We start from the raw sequence: 10849 nt of genomic DNA, 5'->3' as shown, positions 1-10849 counted from the left end.
TGTTCTCTTCAAATCACCTTTCAACTTTTCTATCTGGAAATTAGAAGACAATATTCACATTCACTCTTTTTATAATAATGAGTTGAAAATAGTCTATTCTTATTATAATTTCAAGACAGTTTTTTCTTTTTCAATACAAGGCAAGGTAGTGGAAGGCAACGAATACCTACTTTTCAAGTGTTAATCGAGCTAAAACCAAGCTCCGTATGTAGCATGACTAATTTCTATAATTTGAAGATGACAGAACGATAATTGAAAACATTTCAATTTGAAATTGATTAGTCATTTCCAGTGATAATGTGCTATTTTTTCTGATTTTTTCTGATCGAAGAGAAATAGACTATTTCTATTCACACCAGGCCAGAGCACATTAAGAATAACCTTGACTAACACGCTACTTGTATACCTGAGTTCATGAACTTTTCGAAAAAATCTGGTGTGGCGCACTCACACAACTTTCCATGCCGTTATGAAAATTTATCACCTGACGCTAGTGTTCACGCGCATCTGGAGTCTACTATTCAAAGATCCGAGCCAGCTGGTGACAGGGCAATAACGCTGGACACATGAAGTCTGCTATCTCTTCATAGTGTATGATTCAATAGAATCAACAGTTGCCAACAGTTTGCAATTGAAATAATAGCATTTTCCCGAATTTCGAGTTTATTTAAAATTTTAGGTGAAAATGTTACTGAACATTAATTGTTGAGATTTTCATACTCAACTTTTCCACTTAATTTTTTTTGTTTAAATTGTATTTGAAGCCTGATAATTGGGAATCTAAAATCAATTTTTGAATAGATGAGGCGGAGCTCCTGAAATTTTTACAGATATGGGACTGGTTGCAGATGATAGAGCCTGTCAATGACTATTTTAGGTACCACCACACACACACACACACACACACACACACACACACAACACACACACACACACACACCACACACACACACACACACACACACACACACACACACACACACCAACACACACACACACACACACACACACACACACACACACACACACACACACACACACACACAACACACACACACACACCACACACACACCACACACACACACACACACACACACACACACCAATACCCAAAAACCACTTTTTTGGACTCAGGGGGCCTTGAAACGTATAGAAATTTAGAAATTGGGGTACCTTAATTTTTTCGGAAAGCAATACTTTCCTTACCTATGGTAATAGGGCAAGGAAAGTAAAAACATATGTTTGTTAAGGTCCAATACATTCATGAATCATGATCAATGAAACCATCTATCAGGCCGAATAAATTTATAAAAAAATAATTGGAAGCATCATTTTCTTTAAATGTAACTCATAGTTTCAATAGTCATAGAAAATTGGTGATTCTATTCAACATACGTAATTAGGTCTAAAAGTTTTTTTCTGATAACTGAGAAAATTATAGAATAAGCATGGGCGAATTCTTTCTCTATGCTAGGCTATAGGCTATACAGATAGTTTCTGAAGGGAGTAGGAATTACTAAAAGAAAATAAATAATCTTTTAATACATTATCTATTAGATTGGGAAAAATCATGGTTGATGTACTCGTAAATCAACAGACTGATTGAATGAGTAATCTAGTTCTACAGTTTTCCAATTGTTCATGTATCAGGTTATCAAATTTGATGACAGATGGTTTATTTTACAAACAAGATGGGTGACCTGTTCACAAGAGCTGACAGGCCATTAAATATTATTTGCTCGCCAATTATTCCACTCAATTGTGAACCTGTTGTATAATAATTCAATTATATTAAATAATAAATTGGTGCTATCACAACTCACACCAGGACTACCTACAGACTTCTCAGACTGCAAGGCCGATAGACTATTTTCTTTCTCAAACCCATGGTCTATATTTTGATTTTTGTTTCCTTATGCTTCTAAATTTTCATAGACTTGTAAGGATGTTCTTAATTCCAATAGAATTTCGTTTTAATCTAAAAAATTCAACATATATTCACAATCTATACATTTCAAATCCACACTATATAGTATTGAATCACATTTCTATATCAATTTGATTTCAGTTGACATATTGTATCACAATCAAAAGAATTACATCTACTGTTACATTACTTATTCCTTTGCTACAGTTACTGTAAATGAGAGGTATAATAACTATGAGTGATATAGTAACTATGAGAGATATAGTAACTGTTTATATAGTAACTACCATATAAATAACGTTCTGTCATATTTGCTTCACGAGAGCCATATTGACAAATTTACTCTATTCTTCCTTTTATCAAATTCACAAATGCGTAATTTCTCTTCAGAAACCAATTATTCTTCAATATCATATAGACTCATCAACATCTCATTACTATTAAATTCATTTTTATCAAATTGAGTCAGTGATGTGTCAAACAAAAAAAAAGAAAGCGTGAATTCAAGCCAGAAAAATAAGAACAACAACAATTTGCACAATTCTCATTAAAGTCGACACGTAATTGAAAATTCTCACAACGCTTTCAAACTTTTCTGTGGTTGCTATTACATTTTCAAGGTTAAATTTGTGCCTACTGGGAACTTTCTCAGAGCGTGTACATTAGTTCGATTGTTACCATTATAAGGAGTGTTCCTGGAGTTCATTGATCCCCTTATTCGCGTGTATTCAATGAGCTGACATGGAAAACGTTTCCAAGATCGATAGATTCTATGGTAGTTGGGGGTGATGTATGGATGTGGAAGAAGAAAATACAGGAGAAAGCGGAATGGAGAGACGAGAGAAAGGGTGAGAGAATTTGAACGAAATAGAGAAAGAGAGGAGCGAGTGAATGAGAAGGAAAAAAGATTGACCGTGGCCTTAGCTGACCTTGCTAGTGGTAGATAAGGTAACTTGCACCGAAACGAAGTAGCATATACTTTATTTGCGAACTGGTCAGGAATCAGGCTGGACGTTGATCCTCCATGGTGCATTCCGAGTGCAAGAGTTGAATTTACTTGAAGCTCGCCTTCATAAAAGGTATTTTATAGTTTTGTTTTCATAGAAATAACTGTTGGAAGAATTGCTGAGTGCTATTACAGGCAGTTAGTGACAATTTTCTATTCTATCTCATCAGTCGAGAAAGGAAACAAGTACGTATTGTCATATAAATGTTGCTTACTTTTTTAATCGTCTCCATTTGAATGTTTAAGTTCTTATCACAGTGCCTTAAAAAATTGTTGTAGAATTCATATTCACGTCAGTGTGTTGTCATCATATGACATTAAGAGCTGTATTCAGGAAACAAAAGTATTTCCATGAGTTATGACTCATTGAAAATGAAATCTTTCAGATAATCTCTGTTGTCTGTTATCAATTTGATATCACAAATTGATGTAACGATACTATGTACAAATGTTTGCATAGTTTATATTGCACAGTTTATAAGGTCGTATATTTTACTCTTCTCCTAGAAGTATTTTTGTGAGAAAATCCTAAATTCGAATCATCAATATTGTAGATAAGCATCAATAATAAAGCTTTATTTACATCCACAATTGAACAAACGCCTCTCTAAATGAGGTAAGTTTCTGGTTGACATTAAATAGATTTTACATATTTACAATATTTATTATACAGGTTGAAGAATATCAATTTTTGTGAGTCCATGTAATATTATAATCTGCTCACTATCAGGCTCCACAATTTTCTATCCCTGGCAGTTGTTGCCCAGGCATGCCCCACTCGCTGACAGAGTTCGTCCCTCCATCTGGTATTTGGCCATCCTCTCTTTCTGATTCTGTCTCTAGGAACCCACTCTGTGCACATCCTTGTCCATCGTTCGGTAGACATTCTTGCAACATGCTCAGCCCATTTCCACTTCGTTATATGTGCCTCCTTTTGTAGATACTTTGTCCTCACTCTTCTTAATATATCTGTGTTCCAAACTCTCTGAGTCAACTCAATCCCTAGAATGCTGCGCACCATTCTTGTCTGCGTTGTTTCGAGCTTCTTATCCAGTACCTTTGTAAGCGACCAACTTTGGGATCCATACAATGTAGCAGGATATGCATATGGTCAGAGCTTTTGCTTTCAAATCGTTGGAGTAGTTTCCTTTGAAAATTTTCTTCAACCCCCAGTACTTTTTCCATCCTTTCTCTATTCTAAGTTTGATTTCCCTGGCTGTACGGTTGGTAAATGACAGTACCTGATCCAGATACTCGTATTCATCTACGTATTCAATATTCCCGCAGCTAACTTCAACTCTTGTTTTTTCCGAGTTAGTCATTACCCTGGTTTTCTGGGCATTTAGGTGCAAGCCCATCACCTCATTTTCCGTTATTAGTTCTTCCAACATCTCTATCTGCACAGCACTCTCTGCTACTAACATCACGTCATCGGCAAATCGAAGATTTGTGAGCTGCTGTCCATTGATTGTAAGACCTCTGCCTTCCCAATTCAGTCGACGAAATACGTACTCTAGGCTTCAGTTGAAGATGACCGGTGAGAGCGGGCAACCCTGTTTGAGTTTCCGAAACATAAAAATAGAAAAAGGACTCAAACTCAAATAAGCATCAATATTAATGCATTATTCTGAATGGGCTATCTAGAATTATACTTTCTTCAGCAGTTTCAAATCAAATCAGTTTTCTACTCGTGATTATATTGTGATTTCACAAATAAAATTCAAATTAAAATCACGTCATCAATAATTCCAGGTCAAAAAATCTGAAAATATTTCATAATAAATGATTGAGATCATCAATTTCATTTGTATTGGTGATATTTGATTGAGAAATACTACTCTTCAGCTTCTTATTGCATATAAGTAGTGTACAGTAGCCGTATATAGAAAATTATTTTATTCACTTGGAGGAAGAAAATTAGTTTTTTAACAGCATAATTTTTTTAAACTTCATAAGAAAAACACGATCTTAATGAATTAATATAATACATCGCAAAAAAGTGTACTGCAAGCTACTTATATGTGCCTACTTTGAAATTACAGCTTCAATTCTTTCCGTTACAATAAAAGTACCATACTATAAATTCCATAATCATCCATTACTATGGAACCAATTTTCAAAACTTTCATTTTTCCTGCATTTATAATATCAGCTTTTCTGAAAAGTCAAGCTTTAATTTGTTTTGGAACCCAGAAGAAAATATCTTATTGACGTCAGTGTTTAACGTCAGATGAAATTCTACAAGTAAACAGAAATTAGCATCGAACAGATCGGTCAATGACCATTGATGCGTTGATTACAAGTTACAGGAAACTGGATCGTGGATAAATTGATTACAGCGCCGCTCTCTTCTCTATGAATAACTGGTTAAGTTTCAAATTGATTCAAGTTTATCTCTGCATCATAACTTCCTCAAGTCAGGGACAGCCTTCTGCATAGCCTTGAACTCGTACTTCACAATACCTGCTGAGTCCAATTCGCCTTTTCATCGGGTATTTTCATACATCAATTCTTCAATCAACGATAAAGATAAAAATTTGTAGACCTCGATCTAGAATACTGAATTTTCTACAATCGTTGAATATGTAAGAAAATTCTCTTCACACATTTTCTTTTGTTGAGGTCATAGGCTTTTCAGCAATTAATAAAGTACTGAATGATTATTATATCCACACTTGTATTTGATAATAAATTGAACACTCAAGTGTGATTAGTTTGAGTTCAATTTCATTGCCAATTGTGTGAACATAGCTTAGTTTGAGTTCATATTTCTCTTTTGTTCATTGTAGTTGGCATTTCTATTGATAAAATATAAAATAGGGTACCTGATCACTTTTATTCAATCTCTATTTTGCATATATTATGTACTTTACATCTACTAGTAAATTCATTCCATTTTAAACTTTAACACAATTTATACAGTTACTAATGTATTAAAAATATTCTACTATCATAAAACAGAGAAATAGTTACATCGAAAACCATTGAAAAACTATTGAGAACAAATTTCCCTGAGAACTTGACACAAGCTCTGAATTCACTTCATATAGATTTATAATTTATTTTTATCTATTTCAATTTCAATACACATCTCATTAAATACAAAATTCATATATATTTTTAATCCCTCTAGCTTTAAGCTATTTGAGGAATATTAAAAAAAAATACTAAAAACATTTACTATGTTGCAATAACTTACATAATAAAGAAATATAAATATATAATATATTAAATGAATGTTATTAACAAAGCAAATTAGAAATTCATAAATAATTACTTATAATAAAATGTAAAACCTTCCCATATAACTATTAAATGATCGCTAGTCTGAGAAACTATTGTGAGCTTGCATTTCTACTGTAAATCCAACCATATGTCATATGTCAATCATCAATATTATTGCAATGAAAAATAATTTCAATTTTGCCCGAACTTCACCCCTTCTTTGTAAATTTCGCAATTCCAGAGGCAATGAATTCAGCAGATATGGTATTCTGCACTCTGGAGTTCTTTTACCATAATTATTGTTGAATCTCTGGGGTCTAAATATTCTGTTTCTCAATTCATAGTTTATTTCATTTATTTCTCTAAATTGGCTTATGAAATAATTCCTTGTCAAATCAGTATAATTGGCTAGGGCCCCCATGGACATAATTCCCAATAGCTGGCGATCAATACCATTAGAAAGAGTTCTTATTATCCTTTTTACAATATTCTGTAATGGCTGTTTTATATATTTCGGAGCTAAACTGTATATTGAGATACCATAGTACAGGGTACTCTGTATCATTGAATAGTAAATAATTCTTTTAGTGCCAACCGGAAAATAGCTACTTATTCTAGAACACTTATAAAGTGCTGCTCTCATTATGTTTTTTAGTGAATCGTTGTGTGATTTGAATCTCATATCAGAATCGAAAGTTATTCCTAGGTGTTTTATACTTTTACTGTAATCAAGTTTTTGGCAATTGCAATCATTCATTCTTTGGTTTATCAGGCATACTGTTTCATGGCAAGTCAATTTAACAACTTCTCTTTCATCAACATTAATTCTTTGATTCTTAAACACTATAGCCTTTGTCTTTTGGGCATTAATTTTCATACTGTTATTAAAGAAGTACTTAGTTGCCAAATCAAGATCCTGTTGTATGAGTCTCAAACCAGTTTCCAAGTCTTTGTGTATTACATAGAATATATTGTCATCAGCATATTGCAGAATTTTACTTTTAAAATTTAAACTAGCAAAATCATTCACATATATGTTGAATAGGGTAGGTGACAAGATACTGCCTTGAACTAATCCACATGTCTGCTCATAGCTGCTACTAATATAGCTACTTATACCTACATGCAAAGTTCTATCCATGAAATAATTCTCTAATAATCTTCGTAATTTACCTCCAATACCTATTTCACTTAATTTGCGAAGCATGATTTGATAATTCACAAGGTCAAATGCCATAGTCAAATCAGTTGCCACTGCCATTACAAACATATTATCATTCAGAGATCTATTAATGTCACCTGTCATAGTTTCTAATAAATCAATAGTTGATTTTCCGGGAATGAAGCCATGTTGAGTCTTGTTTATTATAGTATGTCTGGATAGATAGGCCTACTGTTGCAATTGCATTCCTATGAAGTGTTCCAGAATTTTCATAACAACTGATATCGATCCTACTGGTCTGTAACACCCCAGATTTTTCTTTGATCCTTTTTTAAAGATGGGTCTAAGATGAGTTACTTTCATTGGTTGTGGTATATTACCAGTTTCAACAATTCTGTTAATCAAATGAATCAATATTAGTCTCAGGTAAAATATATTGCTTATTACATCTCGTGGTCTAATTCTATCTGGTCCTGAGGATGACTTACTATTCAGTTTATTGATAGCTAAATACAGAGAATGCAAAGTCATGTTCTTGAAGTTCATGCTTAATTTATTGCCTATTGAATGATTTCCCTCTTTTAAATGCTGAGATAAGTCAAAGTGTTGCCCATTCATCCCACCATTAACCTCTTCAATTGTCAATTTCAATTTTTCCTTAAATTTCTCGGTTAAGTCATGCATATGATTCTCTTCAGTTACAGAAAAATAATCTATGGTAATAAAGTCTCTTCTCCAAGCGAATTTTATTTGTCAGGTCATTTCTAATGGCCTTGAATTGGTTTCTTAGTTCTAAATTATGTTTGTCCTTTTTAAGCCTTTGCCATGTGCTCTTTTTCGTATCTATTAGTTGCTTGATAGTATTATTAATCCAGGGATTCCTATCTTGTTTATTGTTGACTTTCATCCTTATTGTACTATTATCATAAATGAATTCAAATTTCTCAACAATTTCATTGTAGATATCTGATGGGTCTCTAAGATCTAGAATAGGCCACCAGTTTTCCTTTCTAATTAATTCATTGATTCATTAATTCATTAATTCATTAATTCATTAATTCATTAATTCATTAATTCATTAATTCATTAATTCATTAATTCATTAATTCATTAATTCATTAATTCATTAATTCATTAATTCATTCACTAGTCTATCTGAGGATTTATTCATACTGATCTTTACCCCTGTCCAATAATGGTCGGAGATTTTGTTCTCAACAATAAAAGAAGTATAAGAGCTTTCATCATTCACTTTAACATTTACGTGATCTAAACATGATGACACTAATACATTATTATATATCTCCTCTCTAGTAGGCTTTTGAATACTATTATAGAGACCATATGAATACAAAACGCTAAGATAATTATCTGCACCATATCTATCATTCAAGTAACATATATTAATATCCCCCATCATGATAATATTTTCTTCATTTTTTATCCTCTCCAGAGATAAGAAACTTTCCAATTCATCACTAAAAGAATTAACATTTTGATTTGGAGGTCTATAGAATGCTGCTACGATTACTGATTTATCCCTATCACTAACTTTCAAACATATCAATTCAGCAGATTCAAAATTACATGTAATCTCTTCTATTTTCAAATTCTCCCTATAGAAGATTGCTAATCCCCCACCTCCTCGACCATCCGGTCTACATCTGAAAATACTAGAAAACCCAGAGATGCCATACAATTCAGTTTCCTCACTCCTTAGATTAATCTCACTCAGTATAATTAAATCTATTTCATCAATTTAATTCAATGTTCAATGTATCCCAATGTTTCCTCAAAGATCTTACATTTGTACATATACATCTAAATTCAGTTATTGATTTATCAGTCTGTTTTAAAAGGTTTTTCGTATCTATCCAGTCTGAGAAATTTATAAATGTATAATCTGTACTCAAGTCCTCGTCTTCGAGTTGTATCATTGTTGTAGGCTATGTTCTTATCTGATATGGGAGGAAAAATCTAATCACTAGTCGAAATCGTGAAGAATAGTAAATAATGTACAGTATATTATCAAATTACCTGAATTGCACAATCAGCTCCTGCACTTCTATATTTATATATTACGACTGATGGTTGTGCTTTTCAGTAACATGGCACAAAGAGACAAATAAAAAAGGGGAAAATTTTTTGAGTCTATCCTGAAAATACTAAATCAATTGTGATACATCTTAATTCATAGTTATCAGGATATTATCTTCCGCCTGCCAATACTTTATCATTCTCCCGCCACATAATCCTGCCATCAATGTCCATGTATTTCTTATACCAACTCTGTCAGCTGTTTCTTGGAACAATTTGTTGCGACGCTGTGTCAGATCTTCACGAACAGTAATACCGGTGCCGCTGAGTATTCGTCTTGCAGCCAGGATGGTCCGCTTCGTTTCAAAACTAACGAATTTTACTAGAATTGCTCGAGATGGAGGACGAGGCTGCTGTTTATTATTTGTTTGGGGCAGTGACGCATACATACGGTCAACTCGATGACATCTATCGATCTTAGCAGGATCAACTTCCAGTTTCAGTTTATCGCGAAAGAATCCTGTGACAGTGTTTGTTATTTTTTCTCCCTGTGATTCAGGGATGCCGAAGATACGAATGCTATTTCGTCGCTGGTATTGCGCCAAACCGTCAAATCTCTCGTCCATAGCCTCTTCACGCGCCGCAGAATCCTTTTTAATAGTCTCGATCTCAGATGTGAGTGCGGCTATCTTCTGCTCTGCCTCCGCCAGCCTTGGCTCAAAGATAGACAATACGTGAGCAGCAACCGACTCCAGCAGCTGATCGGATAACTTTTTGAACAGTCTTTCGACAATCATATCAAGTTGATTATCTTGGGCTAGAAATTCACTGATAGTTTGTTGAACGAGCCGCTTGTCGAACAGCTGCCCTTCCCCCGCACTCATGTCGGCAGTAGCTGGTGATGAAGTGGTAGGGGGGTTGCTGGTGGACTTAGCTGGGCTCTTATCGTCTGTTTTATCTTTCGTCGTCTTGCTGCGATTATTCGATGACATTTCAGCAATTCAGTTTCAAATAAACTTCAACTTATAATAGCTAAATAACCACCGTTCGAACTGATATAAAACTTTACACAAATTCAGCACTGCACTGGAAGACTCGTTCACCAAAAATTCACGCCTCTAACTTCACAAAAACCGTGCTAAAACTCAGAAAAGGGGTGATATGCCAGCTTGATGTATTAAATAAACATACTGTTCAGTTCGTTTATACTGTACTATCACGTTTTGGGGTTTTGAAAGAATACATCCCGTTAGCCACCCCCCTTGGTTTACCCAATATGGAATGAGCCTCTAGTAGTGGCTTGTTATATGCTAATGATTAGCCCTCAACCTCGCAACCTTCTTAGGAGGACTGGAAACATTTTTTTTTTTTTTTTTGCAGAGAAAAGAGGCTTATGAGTCATGTTTTTGAAAATACTACTTTATTATTTGTAATTTATATCAAATGTTTAATGCCATATCTAACACTGGCAGAATTGCAAATCGTTAATAT

General features: G+C 33.9%; 1 protein-coding gene across 3 annotated transcripts in view; it reads left to right on the top strand.

Annotated features, from left to right (window-relative positions):
• The first annotated feature begins 2879 nt into the window (after positions 1–2879).
• Positions 2880–10849, top strand: part of LOC111057583 — a 75384-nt gene continuing 67414 nt past the window's right edge. Inside the window, exon 1 of one of the 3 annotated variants that reach the window (XM_022345019.2) lies at positions 2880–3007. The gene's annotated coding sequence lies outside the window, so the exon portion shown is untranslated. Of the gene's footprint in view, positions 3121–10849 lie in introns of all 3 variants that reach the window. The other 2 variants (XM_039430711.1, XM_039430709.1) reach the window with 2 other exon arrangements.

Source organism: Nilaparvata lugens, chromosome 6 (genome assembly GCF_014356525.2).
Source record: "Nilaparvata lugens isolate BPH chromosome 6, ASM1435652v1, whole genome shotgun sequence".
In the NCBI taxonomy this organism is placed as follows: Eukaryota; Metazoa; Arthropoda; class Insecta; order Hemiptera; family Delphacidae; genus Nilaparvata; species Nilaparvata lugens.
Note: the sequence above shows the minus strand (reverse complement) of the source record. Positions and strands in the feature narration are given on the sequence as shown.